This window comes from Schistocerca cancellata, chromosome 2 (genome assembly GCF_023864275.1).
Source record: "Schistocerca cancellata isolate TAMUIC-IGC-003103 chromosome 2, iqSchCanc2.1, whole genome shotgun sequence".
NCBI lineage: Eukaryota > Metazoa > Arthropoda > Insecta > Orthoptera > Acrididae > Schistocerca > Schistocerca cancellata.
In genome coordinates, this window is record NC_064627.1 from 811690195 (window position 1) to 811712228 (window position 22034).

Consider the following 22034-nt stretch of genomic DNA (forward strand, 5'->3'; position numbering starts at 1 on the left):
TCTAGCCATCCCTGCTTAGCCATTTTGCACTTCCTGTCGGTCTTATTTTTGAGGCGTTTGTATACTCATATTATTTGTCCCATGTCACGGTCACTGCGGACTTAGACTCTGCGGCAGCCGGGCGTTGGTCAGTTTTTATGTCAAACGGTTCACACTGAGAACCTTAGTGCCTATTTTCATGTACCCTAGAGAGCACAACAGCGCACACGCTGAAGCGAACGGGAATAGCCGCGTGTGGTCAAACATGCCACAAGCTGCACATCAGAAGTCAATGCTGCATGCAGGGAGCTGCCATGGCGTCAAGTGCTACAAGGGAATCAACAATTCTTGCTTTCTATATGGCTGTTTGAGTGTACACTGAAGCGCCAAAGACACTGGTATGGGCATGGATATTCAAATACAGAGATATGTAAACACACAGAATACGGCGCTGCGGTCGGCAACGCCTGCATAAGTCAACAAGTGTGTGGCGCAGTTGTTAGATCGGTTACTGCTGCTACAATGGCAGGATATCACGATTTATGTGAGTTTAAACGTGGTGTTATAGTCGGCGCACGAGCGAGGTAGCAATAAAGTGGGGATTTTCCCGTACGACCATTTCGCGATTGTACCGTGAATATCAGGAATCCGATAAAACACCAAATCTCCGACATTGCTGTGGCCGTAAAAACATGCTTCAAGAACGGGACCAACGACGAGAATCGTTCAACGCGACGGAAGTGCAACCGTTCTGTAAATTGCTGCAGATTTCGATGCTGTGCCATCAACAAGTGTCAGAGTGCGAACTATTCAACGAAACGAAATAGAGCCGAAGGCCCACTCGTGTACCCTTGACGACTGCACGACACAAAGATTTAAGCCTCACCTGGGCCCGCCAACATCGACATTGGACTGTTGATGATTAGTTACCTGGTCGGACAAGTCTCGTTTCAAATTGTATCGAGCGGATGGACTTGTACGGGTATGGAGACAACCTCACGAATCCATCGACCCTGCATGTCAGCAAGGGAGTGTTGAAGCTGGTGGAGTCGTTTTGATGGTGTGGGGCATGTGCAATTGGAATTAAATGGGACCCCTGATACGTCTAGATAAGACTCTGACAGGAGACACGTAACTAAGCATCCTGTCTGATAACCTGCATCCGCTCATGTCCATTGTGCAGTCCGACGGACTTGGGCAATTCCAGCAGGACATTGATACACCCCAAACGTCCAGAATTGCTACAGAGTGGCTCCAGGAACGCTCTTCTAAGTTTATACACTTCCGCTCTCCACCAAACTCCCCAGACATATTATTGGGCATATCTGGGATGCCTTGCAACGTACTGTACAGAAGAGGTCTCCACACCCTCGTTCTCTTACGGATTCATGGACAGCCCTGCAGGATTCATGGTGTCGATTCCCTCAAGCACTACTTCAGACATTAGTCGAGTCCATGCCACGTCATGTTGCGGCACTTCTGCGAACTTGCGGAGGCCCACCATGATATTAGGCAGGTGTACCACTTCCTTTGGCTCTTCAGTTTATATCGTGGCAGCGCACAACACTAATGTAAGAAAACGGCAATTATCGGTGAAAAACTGGATGAGCAGATTGGAGGAGTGTTGAGACTTAGGGGAAACTAGCATACCTGTCAACTTTGCACTATTGGGAAAGTTCTACAGCAGTCTCTTCTCTTTTGCAAAAATATTCACTACCGACATTCATTCTTCCATTACTTTCGACTTGGGCCCGGGGGACGAAGGGTATACAGGTAGCTACTAATATTCTACGTTGTATTTCATGGGATTTCGCAAATCACAACACTGATTACGTACACTCTGTAATGTTCTACACGTATCTGACATCTGGATGTGGTACCAGTATTTCTCTTATCGAAAGAACTAACAAGCAATTTAGTGTGTTGTCATATGTACCTGATAATTTACAGTTCCACAAATCTGTTTCCTGAGCCAAAGCGGCTCAAAAAATTACAGTATTGATAATTTATTACCTAAAGCGACATTGTGGAATGGCTATTGGTCACAAATACCTAAATACCTACGTTACCGATATCGATAAACATACAAGATTTTTTTCCTGCTATGTAAAAGGCTTTTGCTCTTGCTTTGCCTGCTAGTACATGCACAATCCTTCCGACTCTAGGAAGAGTAAAACTGTAGTTGTATGCTACAAAGAATGAAAACAGGTTATGTGAGTTCTACCTGCTAACTATTCACAGGAGGAGAAAGACTGCAACATATGACCTTAAGTAACTTAGTCATTGACAAACTTTATGAACAGTCTGGGCGTAATATTACATTTTTTGTAGTTTCATATCACATGTGATTGTTCACAGTTAGCCTATCCTCACCAGATCTTGCTAGGAAGTCAATTAATTATTTTGAACTGCAATTTCATTTCATATGACTGAAAATGCATTTGTGGCTGTGTGAATGGGTGTATTTTTTCCAAGCAGAGTTTTAGATAACAGTGTATAAGCGTTTTTAAAATTTACTGTTGCATTTTCCACGAAGATTAATGAAAGACTCTTCATGACTAGTTATTTTTGTTTATAAATGTGTTCTCATTTCTGATTTTTCCCACTTTTGAATTTTTGCTTCAGTGTCACTTTAACGTTACTCACGTATCAATAAAAATATATATTCTAAATATTTTATGCTTTATTTCATTAACTTATTGATCACTTTGTTGAATATGTGTCCGATTTAAGCATAAACGCCGGCCACGGTGGTCCAGCGGTTCTAGACGCTTCAGTCCGGAACCGCGCGCCTGCTACGGTCGCAGGTTCGAATCCTGCCTCGGGCATGGATATGTGTGATGTCCTTAGGTTAGTTAGGTTTAAGTAGTTCTAAGTTCTAGGGAACTGATAACCTCAGATGTTAAGTCCCATAGTGCTAAGAGCCATTTGAACCATTTTAAGCATAAACCATGGTTTCTCTGGGATATAATAATAAACGGCAATTTTAGAATCATGACCCCCCTCCCCCCGCCCAGCCCCGCCCCGCCCACCACCTGGAAAAATTTCTGCTACCATGTGTAGGGCCAACAGTGGAGTACGGAAGCGGTGGTTTAACGGTATAAGGGTTTCGTAATTAGGGTGAGGTCCCACTATTGCGCTTAAGAAAACGCTAAATTTGGAAAGATATGAACACATTTTACAACATAGTGGACGCACACTATAGGAACATTTCGAAGACGATTATTGTTTGTGCCAGTATGAGAATGTACCCTGTCACAAAGCAACATCTGTGAGGCAATGTTTTGTGGACAATAACATTCTTGGAACGGCCTGACCTACCCAGCGTCCCGATCTAAATCTCTGGGATGAGTTAGAAAGTCGACTTCGATTCAGACCACAGGGTATTGCACCACTATCTTTGCTGACTTCGGCTCTTGATGAAGAATGGGCTACCATTGCTCTACAGACATTCAGATACCTCACTGAAAGTACCTCTAGCAGAGTTCAAGCCATCATAAAGGCGAACTGTGGATACATCCCATATTAATGTCCACCAACAGGGGCATAGATGCAATGTAACTCCGTGCGAACGGCACACGAAACAGTTCTCCGAAGCTCGGCGCTGTAGCTGATCGTGACGGAGAAATTCAGGCACTTTTTTATTTAATCGCATATAACTTTTGCATGTGAGTTTTTGTCAGACGAATTTTATTTCTGTTAGAGGGCTGTTTGGTAAAGGATCTGGAAAAATTAGATCCCCTACATCAACAAATATTGCTAGCATAAAATGACAAGTACGTTAAATAAAAGCCCTTCACACCCAGCACTCTATGCTTAAAGTTCACCGTTGTACATAATATTAAAACTACTAATCCAAACGATCATTATATGCATTATGTGTCATACACAGAAATCTATGTGTCTCCATGTTCTTCTTGACATCTTGCCGATGTGACGTAGTGGTTGGATTGTAGTAACCAATAAAAGAAGTCAAACTAATCGTCAGATAATGTTAATTAGTTGTTACCTAACCATCTGAGAACGAGTACCCAACCACAAATCATTTCAGTGGCTCGTTCGCTGACATCTGGGTTTGGTTGGGGACTGTTGTATTGTTTCCTTTACATGTAAGAAACCCAACTTAATGCGTAATTAGCGAATAATATACAAAGCAAAGGATAAATGAAATTTATTAAATACAGGAGATATAGGAATTGTGTTAGGATTCACTCTGTACGTTGATTAATTTTATAATCTTTTTAGTTAAATATTGTACACTACAAATCAGAATTGCAGGGAGCAGCTTTATTCGTCCTGTCAGCTCCTCGTTACCTTACTCAAGTGGTTACTTTCCAAACATTGATTGACAAATTTCTTACTAAATGCGTGCAAACAATTAAGAATAATAGTACAAATCTTTCATGCTGAAACTAACCTTTTCGTGTAACTGTGCAGAACTATTTGCTTTGGCGCTGAATAAAGAATTGTGCAATAATTTATTTATAGCAAATACACTCTAAGACAAGAAAAACGACGCACCACGAAGGACTAATCCGAATGAGACGGAAATCGGCAGATGTGATGTACATGTACGGACAACGAAATGATTACAGTTTCAGAAAAACTGGAGAATTTGTTCAAGAGAAACAGCTTCACAAATTGAGCAAGTCAATAACCGTTGATCCGCTTCTGGCCCTTATACAAGCAGTTAATCGGATTGGCATTGATTGATAAAGTTCTTGCATGCTCTCCTGAGAGATATCGTATGACATTATGTCCAACTGGCGCATTAGATCGTCAAAATACCGAGACGATTGGAGGGCCTGTCCAGAATGCTCCAGGCGTTCTCATTTGGCGAGAGATCCGGCGACCTCGCTGGCCAGGATAGGATTTGATAAGCATGAAGCAGTAGAAACTCTAGCAGTGTGCAAGCGGTCATTATCGTGCTGAAATGTAAGCCGACGATGTCTTGCCATGAAGGGCAAGAAAACGGGGAGTAGAATATCCTCGACATAGCGCTGTGCTGTAAGAGTGAGGCGAATGACAACCAAAGGGGTTCTGCTATAAAAAGAAATGGCACCTTGGTCACCAGTCCTGGTGGGCGGCAGACAGTTTGGTATCCCACCGCTGTCTGGTGGAACCCCAGGCACGTCTTCGGCACGGAATCCCATTGCCTGGAGCAGAATTGTCTTCAGTGATGCGTCATGCTTCGAACTGAGCCCCGATGACCAGTGAAGACGCCCCGGAGAGTGATGGGATGCCAACCTGACTGTTGACCGCCATACCGCTCTACAGCCAGGAGTGATGGTCTGGCGTGTCATTTCTTTTCATAGCAGGACCCCATTGATATAGGCAGAACCCTTACAGCACAGCGCTATGTCGAGGATATTCTACTCCCCGTTTTCTTGCCCTTCATGACAAGCCAACCTGAGCTTACATTTCAGCAAGATAATGCCAACGCGCACAGGGCGACAATTTCCACTGCTTTTCTTCGTACTTGCCAAATCGTACCTCGGCCAGCAAGGTCGTCGGATCTCCCCCCAGTTCAAGACGCTTGGAGCATTATGGACAGGGCTCTCCAAACATATCGGAATTTCGATTGTCTAAAGCGCCAATTGGACAGAATGCGTCACGATATCCGTCAGGAGGACATACTACAACTCTGTCAATCACTGCCAAGCCTCATCTGCTTGCATAAGGGCCAGAGGTGAACTAACCCGTTACTGATTTGCTCAGTTTCTGAAACTCTTGCTCTTGAATAAATCATGCAGTTTTTTCCTGAAATTGTCTGTCTGTACATGTACATCACATCGACGTATTTCCGTCCCATTCGGGTAACTCCTTCGTGGTGCTTTTTTTCTCTCTTAGAGTATAGCTGTTTTGTTTATCAGTATTTTAAATATATTCATCAAAGGGGGTATCGTATGGAAGTTTAGTATGTCTACATCTACATCCATACTCCGCAAGCCACCTGACGCTGTGTGGCGGAGGGTACATTGAGTACCTCTATCGGTTCTCCCTTCTATTCCAGTCTCTTATTGTTCGTGGAAAGAAAGATTGTCGGTGTGGCTCTGTGTGGGCTCTAATTTCTCTGATTTTGTCCTCATGGTCTCTTCGTGAGATATACGTAGGAGGGAGCAATATACTGCTTGACTCCTCGGTGAAGGTATATCTTTGCTTTTGTTGCTGTTTTTATAAACAATTTTATACATAGGCGTGAATATATTTGCTAAGATTGGTTGTACAAATATGGTAATACTTGCATTGTAACCATCTCTTTATCACAGATTCATTGCTGTGTATTCGGATTTGTCGTAGCTTCTCTGGAAGCAATTTTAATGTTTTCGTAAGTATTTGAGACTTCAAATATTGACGCAGTCGGACATTTGGCCTTGGGTGCTTGTCGCCCACTAGCACACTGCGGGTAACCATCACAGGAATTTCAAGAAGTGAACACACACCTAGTCGACTCATCCGCTCGCAGTCTGTTCACCAGCCTAATTTCGTTACCTTGCTGCAACTCGTCCGCGACATGGCGCTCAACTTGTCCTTCCTTTTCTGTGATTAATTTATACACAGCAGACACACCATTTGTAACCTCACACGGACCATCTCTTAGGTAATCCTTCGAAAGGCTTCCTCAACACTTTTGCGAAGTACTTCGTTAGTCTTACACCAATTATTCACTATAGTAACGAACTTGGTCATCTGGTGCTAAAGCTCGTGCTTGGAAGCAGAGAGCTCTCGGGATCGAATCTTGGTTGGATCACAGGTTTTTCCGTCTGCGTTTCAACCTAGTCTTCACCTCTCAACGATCTGAAAAGTCACCAGGCACCACAAGCGGTTTGGATTCCAGGTTTACCTGTAGGTTCCCCTTCCCCTGTTACATAACGGAGGTAGGTTAGGGGCACACAAGTTCGCCAAAATGGCGTCCAATTGAGAGACTTGCACCAAGCCACTGAGCCGCGCGAAATTATTATTATTCCTTACGATGAGTTTTTCGTGTGGTAAGGTCTGGGCTTCGTGGTAGCCATTTCAGTGGCGCTAGACTTGTTGCTGAACCGCACCCGTGTTCATCAAAGAACTCGCACCGATGAATACCAAAGTGTGCTGGGAGGTTCGCCCTGCTCTTAACCACACCTAATCCATGACACCTTTGTCTTCGAGTCGTGGTATTATCAATGTCTGCGACATGTTCGAACAGGAATTGCCACAAATGTATATTTTTTTAAAAAAAAAGTCATTAAAACAGGTATAGAGATGATAACCTGGCCCACATTGTAACACGAGATGTGCTTGGTTCCAGCTCTTGCGCATAATGGGGGTTTTTCTTAGCCCAAAAAACCACATTCCTCATGTGTCATCTGTTGCATGCTAGCTCTCCGAGTGAGAGAAGGTGGTGCACGAAATTATAATACCGAAATCTGGAGCAGAGAAACAGTGGAACCCCGCATTGTAATACATGATAGGCACTCTTGGAGTGATATCGCTTTGGTTCTTGTCTTTCTTTAAGGACTTTTCGCGTTCGCTCGGGTCTTAGAAAATTTTTCACTGATGAGCCGCAGAGAAGGGAGGATATAAGAAACAAGGGACACCTGGCTATTCCACGAATATTTGTCTCATCCGGTTGCGGCAATGTATGTGCTGCAGCTGCAGTTTTCGGCACACAATTGGTAAGATGTACCTGCGGCACAGAGTTTCGAGACTTTGATGTAGTTTACTCTGATCCGACCATTATTGTATTGAAACTGAAATATATAAATATTCACTTGGAGCACCAGAGATTTATACCTCTAGAGTGTGGTGTCTGAAACTATACACAACACCGTGGTCAGATTTGCGTAACCTCAGGTGCAGTCAGCTACTAATGGTAAATTCTGTATTTCTGATCTAGTATGGTATTATCCATTTTCTCAATCGTTACTAGTATGGCCGTGCCATCCTTGTATTGCACTAATTAACTATAGCAATGTGTATGTGGTATGATGCCATTATTCCATCAGACTTCGTGATATCAAATAACTGTACCTTACAGATCTCATGCCAATACATACAGAGAAAATAAATCTCGTAATTTCAGTGGTTTCTTGAGTCCGCCCCCCGTAGCTGAATGGTAGCCGGCACGGTAGCTCAGCGTGTTCGATCAGAGGGCTAGCTGCCCTCTGTAATAAAAAAAAACTGGGTTAATGGATCAACAACGAACCGAAACGGGTGTCTTTCGACGTCCGCCGAGAGCAGATACAACGAACGAAAACGAACAAAATGAGATTAAAAAAACAAAAGTGGTCAGGGCGACAGAATGTCAATCCTAAAGGTCCGGGTTCGATTCCCAGCTGGGTCGGAGATTTTCTCATCTCACGGACTGGGTGTTGTGTTGTCCTAATCATCATCATTTCATCCCCATCGACGCGCAAGTCGCCGAAGTGGCGTCAGATCGAAAGACTAGCACCCGGTGAACGTTCTATCCGACGGGAGGCCCTAGTCACACGACACTTACGTTATTATTTTTACTGGTTCTTGAATATAATAAATTTAAGTATTTAGAAATTTTGTCCCACTTCATGTTAGGTATTGTAAATGCAGCGGAGGTAACATCATAACCCAGTTACTTAGGTTCATTTTATGTCATTCAAATAATTAAATTTCATTAAGATAATTAGTGTTTTCTATGGGTAAAAATTTTAATAAGTAGTCAGGCTCATGAGAGCCGTCTTCTCACTTAGGTCCAAGCAGAGTGGACACTTTCCATCGAACTTTGGTTCGGGGCTCGGTTGGTTTCTTGCAGACGCACGCATTATCTCTGTCGTTTCACTGTCCTGTCTATGGAAGTTCGTGCTGCAGACCATTCGTGATACACTGATACAAGACGTCCCTTCCCTCACAGAGCGTGAGGTTGCTTGCCGGATATGGCTGCAGATGTAGCATCGGAGCTATAGCTATTATTTGCAGCAGCTCTAAAATTTAAAAATAAAAATCTCTCAATGAATATGGCCCACATATCAATTGTTTTGATGAATGGTATTGCACGATCTGTACCATCAAGTGCGAGCTATTGCGTGCAGTTCAGGAAGGCTTCTGCTCTCTGCAGTCGAGGCACAGTAACACGTCGGTCTTGTGCAGAAAGTGGTACCAGGTGCCCCTCAAGTTCTCCAAATTTACTCAACACGTTTCCACGAGAGCAACGTGGTGGCCTTTCTTTAAATAGTCGCATTTACGTTCCACAGACTTCTCTAATACAAAGGGTGAATGTGAACTTCTCTGTCAAAATGTCGAAGGTTGTTCAGAGGTAATTTCAGAGTATTTTGGTATAAATGATCTTTGGTGTCCAGTAGTTCGAGAATATTTCGTTCGATTTCTTAGCCCCATTTATCTGTGCACATGTTTTGCACTGAAGATATCTGCGCAACAGTGCACACATTGGCAATATACACTGTGTCTGTAATTTGCAAACAAACTTGTTCCATTTAATCACAGTACTTTCCGTTGACAATAATAATACGTACTTAACTCTTCCCTAAATAGCTTGATTTCAGTACTGATCAGCTCTATCTCCGGTTTATTTTTCCAGCAGTTTTAGTTGTACATCAACGGTGATAAACAGTAATTTGAAGGAGACGAGGTACTGGCAGAAGTAAAGCTGTGAGGACAGGGCGTGACTTGTGCTTGAGTAGCTCAGTTACTGCCGGCATGGTAGCTCAGCGTGTTCGGTCAGAGGGTTAGCTGCCCTCTGTAATAAAAAACTGAGTTAATAGATCAAGGGCGAACTGAAACGGGTGTCTTGCGACGTCCCCCAGAGCAAACGCAATGAACGAAAACGAACAAAATGAGATGACACAAAAAAAGTTGGTAGAGCACTTGCCCGCAAAAGGCAAAGGTCCCGAGTTCGAGTCTCGGTCCGGCACACAGTTTTAATCTGCCAGGAAGTTTCAGCAGTATGAAAAGATTTAGTGTTGACAATTTCTGCAGATATTCTTTATTTGCTATTTCCTTTTAGTCTGTTATCTAGATACAAGAACGGACCAGATGTTGCGCATGAATTGGCATAAATACAGCACATACTTTTTAACATTATTTCAAATATGGTTGTATAACTACATATTACTGTGTTTAAGAGGGATGGGAAAATCTACATAAAAATGTCATAGTAATTTTAACAGAAAGAAAAAAAAAACTCTCTGGCCAACTGTTCAACAGATATATGTTATATTGTTCTGTTGTACTACGCTGCTTTGCAAATTCTGTAATTTGTAATTCTGGACTACACTACTATACAACACTACACTACACGACACTACTGTACTTAGTGTCAGAACCAAGCTAGATTCCACGTTTCTCTGTACAGTTAGCCCTCAGCACGCTGAGGCACAACTCAGGATTCACAGAGGCTGCGCTGCTGTGATCCCCAAAGTGTAGAGATTGGGAGATAGCTATGCAGATAGCGAGACTTAGAGTATTATTGTTGTTGTTGTTGTTGTGGTCTTCAGTCCTGAGACTGGTTTGATGCAGCTCTCCATGCTACTCTATCCTGTGCAAGCTTCTTCATCTCCCAGTACCTACTGCAACCTACATCCTTCTGAATCTGCTTAGTGTATTCATCTCTTGGTCTCCCCCTACGATTTTTACCCTCCACGCTGCCCTCCAATACTAAATTGCTGATCCCTTGATGCCTCAGAACATGTCCTACCAACCGATCCCTTCTTCTGGTCAAGTTGTGCCACAAACTTCTCTTCTCCCCAATTCTATTCAATACCTCCTCATTAGTTATGTGATCTACCCATCTAATCTTCAGCATTCTTCTGTAGCACCACATTTCGAAAGCTTCTATTCTCTTCTTGTCGAAACTAGTTATCGTCCATGTTTCACTTCCATACATGGCTACACTCCATACAAATACTTTCAGAAATGGCTTCCTGACACTTAAATCTATACTCGATGCTAACAAATTTCTCTTCTTCAGAAACGCTTTCCTTGCCATTGCCAGTCTACATTTTATATCCTCTCTACTTCGACCATCATCAGTTATTTTGCTCCCCAAATAGCAAAGCTCCTTTACTACTTTAAGTGTCTCATTTCCTAATCTAATACCCTCAACATCACCCGACTTAATTCGACTACATTCCATTATCCTCGTTTTGCTTTTGTTGATGTTCATCGTATATCCTCCCTTCAACTGTTCTTTCAAGTCCTTTGCTGGCTCTGACAGAATTACAATGTCATCGGCGAACCTCAGAGTTTTTATTTTTTCTCCATGGATTTTTAACACCTATTCCGAATTTTTCTTTTGTGTCCTTTACTGCTTGCTCAATATACAGATTGAATAACACCGGGGAGAGGCTACAACCCTGTCTCACTCCCTTCCCAACCACTGCTTCCCTTTCATGTCCCTCGACTCTTATAACTGCCATCTGGTTTCCGTATAAATTGTAAATAGCCTTTCGCTCTCTGCATTTTACCCCTGCTACCTTCAGAATTTGAAAGAGAGTATTCCAATCAACATTGTCAAAAGCTTTCTCTAAGTCTACAAATGCTAGAAACGTAGGTTTGCCTTTCCTTAATCTTTCTTCTAAGATAAGTCGTAAGGTCAGTATTGTTTCGCGTGTTCCAGTATTTCTACGGAATCCAAACTGATCTTCCCCGAGGTCGGCTTCTACTAGTTTTTCCATTCGTCTGTAAAGAATTCGTGTTAGTATTTTGCAGCTGTGGCTTATTAAACTGATAGTTCGGTAATTTTAACATCTGTCAACACCTGCTTTCTTTGGGATTGGAGTTATTATATTCTTCTTGAAGTCTGAGGGTATTTCGCCTGTTTCATACATCTTGCTCACCAGATGGTAGAGTTTTGTCAGGACTGGCTCTCCCAAGGCCGTCAGTAGTTCCAATGGAATGTTGTCTACTCTGGGGGCCTTGTTTCGACTCAGGTCTTTCAGTGCTCTGTCAAACTCTTCACGCAGTATCGTATCTCCCATCTCATCTTCATCTACATCCTCTTCCATTTCCATAATATTGTCCTCAAGTACATCGCCCTTGTATAAACCCTCTATATACTCCTTCCACCTTTCTGCTTTCCCCTCTTTGCTTAGAACTGGGTTTCCATCTGAACTCTTGATATTCATCCAAGTGCCTCTCTTTTCTCCAAAGGTCTCTTTAATTTTCCTGTAGGCAGTATCTATCTTACCCCTAGTGAGATAACCCTCTACTTCCTTACATTTGTCCTCTAGCCATCCCTGCTTAGCCATTTTGCACTTCCTGTCGATCTCATTTTTGAGGCGTTTGTATACTCATATTATTTGTCCCATGTCACGGTCAGTGCGGACTCTGCGGCAGCCGGCCGCTGGTCAGTTTTTATGTCAAACGGTTCACACTGAGAACCTTAGTGCCTATTTTCATGTACCTTAAAGAGCACAACAGTGCACACGCTGAAGCGAACGGGAATAGCCGCGTGTGGTCAGAGATGGCACAAGCTGCACATCAAATGGTTCAAATGGTTCTGAGCACTATGCGACTTAACTTCTGAGGTCATCAGTCGCCCAGAACTTAGAACTAATTAAACCTAACTAACCTAAGGACTTCACACACATCCATGCCCGAGGCAGGATTCGGACCTGCGACCGTAGCGGTCGCTCGGCTCCAGACTGTAGCGCCCAGAACCGCACGGCCACTCCGGCCGGCGCTGCACATCAGAAGTCAATGCTGCTTGCAGGGAGTTGTCATGGCGTCAAGTGCTACAAGGGAATCAACAATTCTTGCTTTCTATATGGCTATTTGATTGTACACTGAAGCGCCAAAGACACTAGTATAGGCATGGATATTCAAATACAGAGATATGAAAACACGCAGAATACGGCGCTGCGGTCGGCAACGCCTGCAGAAGTCAACAAGTGTCTGGCGCAGTTGTTAGATCGGTTACTGCTGCTACAATGGCAGGATATCACGATTTGTGTGAGTTTTAACGTGGTGTTATAGTCGGCGCACGAGCGAGGTAGCAATAAAGTGGGGATTTTCCCGTACGACCATTTCGCGATTGTACCGTGTTGTTGTTGTTGTGGTCTTCAGTCCTGAGACTGGTTTGATGCAGCTCTCCATGCTACTCTATCCTGTGCAAGCTTCTTCATCTCCCAGTATCTACTGCAACCTACATCCTTCTGAATCTGCTTAGTGTATTCATCTCTTGGTCTCCCTCTACGATTTTTACCCTCCACACTGCCCTCCAATGCTAAATTTGTTATCCCTTGATGCCTCAAAACATGTCCTACCAACCGATCCCTTCTTCTAGTCAAGTTGTGCCACAAACTTCTCTTCTCCCCAATCCTATTCAATACCTCCTCATTAGTTATGTGATCTACCCACCTTATCTTCAGCATTCTTCTGTAGCACCACATTTCGAAAGCTTCTATTCTCTTCTTGTCCAAACTAGTTATCGTCCATGTTTCACTTCCACACATGGCTACACTCCATACAAATACTTTCAGAAACGACTTCCTGACACTTAAATCTATACTCGATGTTAACAAATTCCTCTTCTTCAGAAACGCTTTCCTTGCCATTGCCAGTCTACATTTTATATCCTCTCTACTTCGACCATCATCGGTTATTTTACTCCCCAAATAGCAAAACTCCTTTACTACTTTAAGTGTCTCATTTCCTAATCTAATTCCCTCAGCATCGCCCGACTTAATTTGACTACATTCCATTATCCTCGTTTTGCTTTTGTTGATGTTCATCTTATATCCTCCTTTCAAGACACTGTCCATTCCGTTCAACTGCTCTTCCAAGTCCTTTGCTGTCTCTGACAGAATTACAATGTCATCGGCGAACCTCAGAGTTTTTACTACTTCTCCATGAATTTTAATACCTACTCCGAATTTTTCTTTTGTTTCCTTTACTGCTTGCTCAATATACAGATTGAATAACATCGGGGAGAGGCTACAACCCTGTCTTACTCTTTTCCCAACCACTGCTTCCCTTTCATGTCCCTCGACTCTTATAACTGCCATCTGGTTTCTGTACAAACTGTAAATAGCCTTTCGCTCCCTGTATTTCACCCCTGCCACCTTCAGAATTTGAAAGAGAGTATTCCAGTTAACATTGTCAAAAGCTTTCTCTAAGTCTACAAATGCTAGAAACGTAGGTTTGCCTTTTCTTAATCTTTCTTCTAAGATAAGTCGTAAGGTCAGTATTGCCTCACGTGTTCCAACATTTCTACGGAATCCAAACTGATCTTCCCCGAGGTCGGCTTCTACCAGTTTTTCCATTCGTCTGTAAAGAATTCGCGTTAGTATTTTGCAGCTGTGACTTATTAAACTGATAGTTCGGTAATTTTCGCATCTGTCAACACCTGCTTTCTTTGGGATTGGAATTATTATATTCTTCTTGAAGTCAGAGGGTATTTCGCCTGTCTCATACATCGTGCTCACTAGATGGTAGAGTTTTGTCATGACTGGCTCTCCCGAGGCCATCAGTAGTTCAAATGGAATGTTGTCTACTCCCGGGGCCTTGTTTCGACTCAGGTCTTTCAGAGCTCTGTCAAACTCTTCACGCAGTATCTTATCCCCCATTTCGTCTTCATCTACATCCTCTTCCATTTCCATAATATTGTTCTCAAGTACATCGCCCTTGTATAAACCCTCTATATACTCCTTCCACCTTTCTGCCTTCCCTTCTTTGCTTAGAACTGGGTTGCCATCTGAGCTCTTGATATTCATACAAGTGGTTCTCTTCTCTCCAAAGGTCTCTTTAATTTTCCTGTAGGCAGTATATATCTTACCCCTAGTGAGATACGCCTCTACATCCTTACATTTGTCCTCTAGCCATCCCTGCTTAGCCATTTTGCACTTCCTGTCGATCTCGTTTTTGAGACGTTTGTATTCCTTTTTGCCTGCTTCATTTACTGCATTTTTATATTTTCTCCTTTCATCAATTAAATTCAGTATTTCTTCTGTTACCCAAGGATTTCTATTAGCCCTCGTCTTTTTACCTACTTGAACCTCTGCTGCCTTCACTACTTCATCCCTCAGAGCTACCCATTCTTCTTCTACTGTATTTCTTTCCCCCATTCCTGTCAATTGTTCCCTTATGCTCTCCCTGAAACTCTCTACAACCTCTGGTTCTTTCAGTTTATCCAGGTCCCATTTCCTTAAATTCCCACCTTTTTGCAGTTAGTTCAGTTTCAATCTGCAGTTCATAACCAATAGAATGTGGTCAGAATCTACATCTGCCCCAGGAAATGTCTTACAATTTAAAACCTGGTTCCTAAATCACTGTCTTACAATTATATAATCTATCTGATACCTTTTAGTATCTCCAGGATTCTTCCAGGTATACAACCTTCTTTTATGATTCTTGAACCAAGTGTTGGCTATGATTAAGTTATGCTCTGTGCAAAATTCTACAAGGCGGCTTCCTCTTTCATTCCTTCCCCCCAATCCATATTCACCTACTATGTTTCCTTCTCTCCCTTTCCCTACTGACGAATTCCAGTCACCCATGACTACTAAATTTTCATCTCCCTTCACTACCTGAATAATTTCTTTTATCTCGTCATACATTTCATCTATTTCTTCATCATCTGCAGAGGTAGTTGGCATATAAACTTGTACTACTGCAGTAGGCATGGGCTTTGTGTCTATCTTGGCCACAATAATGCGTTCACTATGCTGTTTGTAGTAGCTAACCCGCACTCCTATTTTTTTATTCATTATTAAACCCCTATTTGATTTTGTGATTGTACCGTGAATATCAGGAATCCGATAAAACACCAAATCTCCGACATTGCTGTGGCCGGAAAAACATGCTTCAAGAACGGGACCAACGACGAGAATCGTTCAACGCGACAGAAGTGCAACCGTTCTGTAAATTGCTGCAGATTTCAATGCTGTGCCATCAACAAGTGTCAGAGTGCGAACTATTCAACGAAACGAAATAGAGCCGAAGGCCCACTCGTGTACCCTTGACGACTGCACGACACAAAGATTTAAGCCTCACCTGGGCCCGCCAACATCGACATTGGACTGTTGATGATTAGTTACCTGGTCGGACAAGTCTCGTTTCAAATTGTATCGAGCGGATGGACTTGTACGGGTATGGAGACAACCTCATGAATCCATCGACCCTGCATGTCAGCAAGGGAGTGTTGAAGCTGGTGGAGTCGTTTTGATGGTGTGGGGCATGTGCAATTGGAATTAAATGGGATCCCTGATACGTCAAGATAAGACTCTGACAGGAGACACGTAACTAAGCATCCTGTCTGGTCACCTACATCCGTTCATGTCCATTGTGCAGTCCGACGGAGTTGGGCAATTCCAGCAGGACATTGATACACCCCAAACGTCCAGAATTGCTACAGAGTGGCTCCAGGAACGCTCTTCTAAGTTTATACACTTCCGCTCTCCACCAAACTCCCGAGACATATTATTGGGCATATCTGGGATGCCTTGCAACGTACTGTACAGAAGAGGTCTCCACACCCTCGTTCTCTTACGGATTCATGGACAGCCCTGCAGGATTCATGGTGTCGATTCCCTCCAGCACTACTTCAGACATTAGTCGAGTCCATGACACGTTATGTTGCGGCACTTCTGCGAGCTCGCGGAGGCCCACCATGATATTAGGCAGGTGTACAACTTTCTTTGGCTCTTCAGTTTATATCGTGGCAGCGCACAACACTAATGTAAGGAAACGGCAATTATCGGTGAATTACTGGATGAGCAGATTGGAGGAGTGTTGAGACTTAGGGGAAACTAGCAGACCTGTCAACTTTGCACTATTGGGAAAGTTCTACAGCAGTCTCTTCTCTTTTGCAAAAATATTCACTTCCGACATTCATTCTTCCATTACTTTCGACTTGGGTCCGGGGGACGAAGGGTATACAGGTAGCTACTAATATTCTACGTTGTATTTCATGGGCTTTCGCAAATCACAATACTGATTAGGTACACTCTGCAATTTTCTACACGTATCTGACATCTGGATGTGGTACCAGTATTTCTGTTATCGAAATAACTAACAAGAAATTTAGTGTGTTGTCATATGTACCTGATAATTTACAGTTCCACAAATCTGTTTCCTGAGCCAAAGCGGCTCAAAAATATTACAGTATTGATAATTTATTACCTAAAGCGACAATGTGGAATGGATATTGGTCACAAATACCTAAATACCTACGTTACCGATATCGATAAACATACAAGGTTTTTTCCTGCTATGTAAAAGGCTTTTGCTCTTGCTTTGCCTGCTAGTACATGCACAATCCTTCCGACTCTAGGAAGAGTAAAACTGTGGTTGTATGCTACAAAGAATGAAAACAGGTTATGTGAGTTCTACCTGCTAACTATTCACAGGAGGAGAAAGACTGCAACATATGATCTTTAATAACTTAGTCATTGACAAACTTTATGAACAGTCTGGGCGTAATATTACATTTTGTGTAGTTTCATATCACATGTGATTGTTCACAGTTAGCCTATCTTCACCAGCTCTTGCTAGGAAGTCAATTAATTATTTTGAACTGCAATTTCATTTCATATGACTGAAAATGCATTTGTGGCTGTGTGAATGGGTGTATTTTTTCCAAGCAGAGTTTTAGAAAACAGTATATAAGCGTTTTTAAAATTTACTGTTGCACTTTCCACGAAGATTAATGAATGACTCTTCATGACTAGTTATTTTTGTTTATAAATGTGTTCTCATTTCTGATTTTTCGCACTTCTGAATTTTTGCTTCAGTGTCACTTTAACGTTACTCATGTATGAATAAAAATATATATTCTAAATATTTTATGCTTTATTTCATTAACTTATTGATCACTTTGTTGAATATGTGTCCGATTTAAGCTTAAACGCCGGCCACGGTGGCCCAGCGGTTCTAGGCGCTTCAGTCCGGAACCGCGCGCCTGCCTCGGGCATGGATGTGTGTGATGTCCTTAGGTTAGTTAGGTTTAAGTAGTTCTAAGTTCTAGGGAACTGATAACCTCAGATGTTAAGTCCCATAGTGCTCAGAGCCATTTGAACCATTTTAAGCATAAACCATGGTTTCTCTGGGATATAATAATAAACGGCAATTTTAGAATCATGACACCCCCCACCCCCTCCACCCCCCACCCCGCCCCGCCCCGCCCCGCCACCACCTGGAAAAATTTCTGCAGTCGTCTATGCGCATTGTGTTTTATTGCAGTTAACTGCAAATCACTTCTCCGAAAGCCACGTGCTTATGTTACTGAATACAATAATAGATGTATCATGTATATTATTTCCACGTCTTTCACAGTAACATTTGTGTCATCTGGAAGGACAAACATTATGAGTCATCTGTCACGTTTAGCGGCAATCACTGACTCATATCAAGAAAAACAACGCCAAGAACAGACCCAGATCTCAGATTCGTATTTGTTGACTCTAGATGACAGACTCCTGCTTCCAATTTTCCAGATATGAAGTATACCGTTTTTCAAGTTTTTCTCTAATCCCAAAAATATTCCATTTTTTGCAAAAATATTGTCCACTGATTCCAACGTTTATTATTCCAAATCAAAGAAATTACCTGCTGTCCTCAACCTATCGTTTAGTCCTGAAATTACCTTACACACACAAAAGAGTAAATTTCATTTCCTGTGGACACCCTTCACCTCAAACTAAACTGCTAGTTTGGCAGCAAGTTCTTTGTACTGAGATGTACACTTTTGAAATTGCTGGTAACACTGAAATTGGCTGTTAATTAATACATTGTCTTTTTAACCCTTTTTTAAGTATTTGTAAAGTATTTCAGTCCATCACGAAATTCTCCACACCTGTATGACTCATTCCGCAAATGACTGAGTATAGAACTAATGCATGATGCACCGATATTCATAATCCTATCTGAAATTTCGACATTCCAGTGGGTGTCTTTTATTGACAATTCTGATTATTAAATATTTTGCACATTATTGATACATCAGAAACAGTTTCTTTCTCACACAATAGGTCTGTAATATGTTGAGCACCCTCATTCTGTCTTGACACCTCTTTCACAACTGATCAAATAGTTTTAAATTTGTTCTGAGATCGTTCTATTCTCTTGGTGTAATATACTGTTTCGGTTCGTCTGATGCCATTTTTAGCATTTTGGAACATGCTCTGTGGTGGGATTCTGTTTCAAACCTGACACTGTTATTCGTATTGTGATACAGCTCCTTTTTATATGATCTTCCATATCGATTGCTTATTAGTATTGCATAAGTGCCTACACTTTTTAAGGGCTATAGCTGTGAAGCTTTAAAGAAATACGTTATATCTGTCGTTCACGTCGTCTGTATTTTAGACTTCTTGCAAAGTTAGTCCTTCAAGGTTGTCTTTAAATATCTTCATTGCGAATGGACCCATAAGACTTTTGTTTACTACCTTTCGATATGACTCTGCCTTGATTACGACCTGAGCATCGTCGTGCAACTAATTACTAATTTTGCTCACAATGTGCCTATCGACTAGAGAACAGCCTATGAAGACTGTGTGTACGATTGTGCTTCTGTTTCCTCGAACTTTAGTTGGAAAGTATGCTGTCTCTGCCGCGGTCTATGATTCAAGTACATTAACATTATTTTCACTTGAGAATCTACTACAAAGATTGTACTGAAATCCTAACATGTTCTTCTTAAGAACCTTGCCTAGCACTGCTTCAAGTCTGGAGAGGAAACACTGCAAGGTGAACGGGGTACCTGTACAGTCATATACTTAAAAGGTCTCTCCTTGAAAATTCACAAACTCTCCTGCACAACCTTCAAATATAAGGTGTTTACAATGTTTTGATATATAGCTCTTTTGAATGAAACATTACAATTAGTATAACTCGCCACTCCTCCTTTCTGCAACGAACCCCTTGCATAGAAATCAGATAGAATGAAAGCCCTCAATGAAGCCTTCGTATTTCTTAGTTATGTAAGAAATGGAAATAATGTCAGTGTCAGGATATGTTACCAATTCATCTACTTTACCTTTAATTTTCCTATTATTTTTATGAAATAAGAGTACTGACCTTTCTGATCTGCATTCCCCATTCATTGCACTAATTTCCAGCATTAAAGAAACCTTCCTCAAACAGGGCTATTGCCTACCTGACATCTTCTTGAAAGTATCTAGTCCCTCTACACATTATCATCGGAAATCCAGCTGCTGTACTGTGATTTGTAAGTTTCACCAACCACCTCTTCCCAATCACATTAAGGTGTAGGCCATTCCTGATACAGCCCGACCTATGGATACTCTCAACTGGCACAACCGAATTGTGTGCCTCCTCAGCAGTCAACAGCGTCCTCTCAAGTCCCATATTAACTCACTTCACAACACTGTCGCGACGGTATTGAACGTAAAGACGGAACATCTGTACAAAATGACCATTAGCGGACCATAATATCGTATTAGTGGAACGAGTTTCAGGAGCAGGCCTGTCCAAGATCACTCCCAGCCTCTCACACCATCACTATTAGTTCTTCCTTAGAAAAATAGTGACGCAAATCCCTGTGTCGCCTTATTGAGCTCAGCACTAGGTTTAAAAATGCATTACCTAATGTCTCCTGCAGTGTCTCCTGGGGACTACCCCGCGGCCATGACTGCTTAAAGCATTAATTCGATGGAAGAAAATGCTAATCCACTTGAGCATAATTTTAGTTTCAGTTTGTTATATGTTTTACTGAATTACAAGACAAGAATATAAACAGAGTAGAAAAAAAATTACACACTAGACAATGGTTACCAGTGAAACACATGGAACTATTTGTTACCAAGATGTGATACATTCGAAAACACAACAGATACCATAATTAGACTAACGCTAAATTCATCCACTGACCCCTCCAATTCTTTTATAACATCAGTGGAGGAGGTATCACTGACAGCGCCCGTCTACCAGATTTGCAAGCCGGCCGCTGTGGCCTCGCGGTTCTAGGCGCTTCAGTCCAGAACCACGCTGCTGCTACGGTCGCAGGTTCGAATCCTGCATCGGGCATGGATGTGTGTGATGTCCTTAGGTTAGTCAGGTTTAAGTAGTTCTAAGTCTAGGGGACTGATGACCTCAGATGTTAAGTCCCATAGTGCTTAGAGTTATTTGAACCAGATTTGCAAATTAACTATGCTTCCTTGTCCGGCAAAGGGCCTCTAAAACAAGATCTGCCAAATCAAAAGAATTCATCATTAAACGAAGTGTTTTTTTCTTTACAGGTGTACCTACACACAGGCTCCGTGCATCATCAGGCGGTAGACATAACGACTTGAGATCTACAGTGGACCAAACACCGTATAAACGTTGTCATTGATGTATGTCATGTATCGAAAATAAATCTGCAACTGTTCTGTAAGGTCTAATAACCTTCACTTATTATTAACTGATTAAATTAATCCACTTTTTTCAGTGGCACGTCTTTTAATTTTCTGATATGAAATACAAATAAAAATTATTCATTGTATTGCATGAGTGTTATACTAGTGTTTATGTACTAGCACTGTAAGGACGTGCAAATAATGTGGATAATTTCGAGGTGTGTGGCTGGCGGATACTTTCACCACGAGCAATTCACACGTCTAACGTTCGCACCTCCACAGTCCCTCGCTTCGATTACCACTCTTACAGCCTAAATTGCTGCACCATCCAGCTCCGTGAAAAAGAACGCAGTATTATACAATCAATGTCACCGTGTTTTCCGAGGTTTGCAGGCTACGGTGTATCCATATTTAATTTTCGGGATAAAGTAATTTAGAAATGAAAGAAACTGCCTCCCTTTCCAGAGGATATATTGGAAAAACTTTTACACACAGACACACACACACACACATATATATATATATATATATATATATATATATATATATATATATATGACATACACACAATACATCCACCCATAATCACGGACGGGAAGAGACCAACAGCTGAAGAGTGAAAAATTTTATATCGGCTTAAGGTAACATTAGGATACAGATATATGTTCATCTTTCTTTCCGTGTATATCTCATTTTGGCGCGGGCAGGTTCATATTGCATCTTTGCCCCTTGCAGTGTTCCGATACTTATTAAATGACATATACTTTATCGCTAAATGAAAATGAGATC

The 22034-nt window shown here is 42.0% G+C and overlaps 1 long non-coding RNA gene across 1 annotated transcript in view; it reads left to right on the forward strand.

Annotated features, from left to right (window-relative positions):
* Positions 1–21348, forward strand: part of LOC126162688 (uncharacterized) — a 91307-nt gene extending 69959 nt beyond the window's left edge. The window contains exon 3 of the long non-coding RNA XR_007535098.1: positions 21147–21348. This is a non-coding gene — a long non-coding RNA (uncharacterized LOC126162688). The remainder of the gene's footprint in view (positions 1–21146) is intronic.
* Positions 21349–22034: the final 686 nt, after the last annotated feature.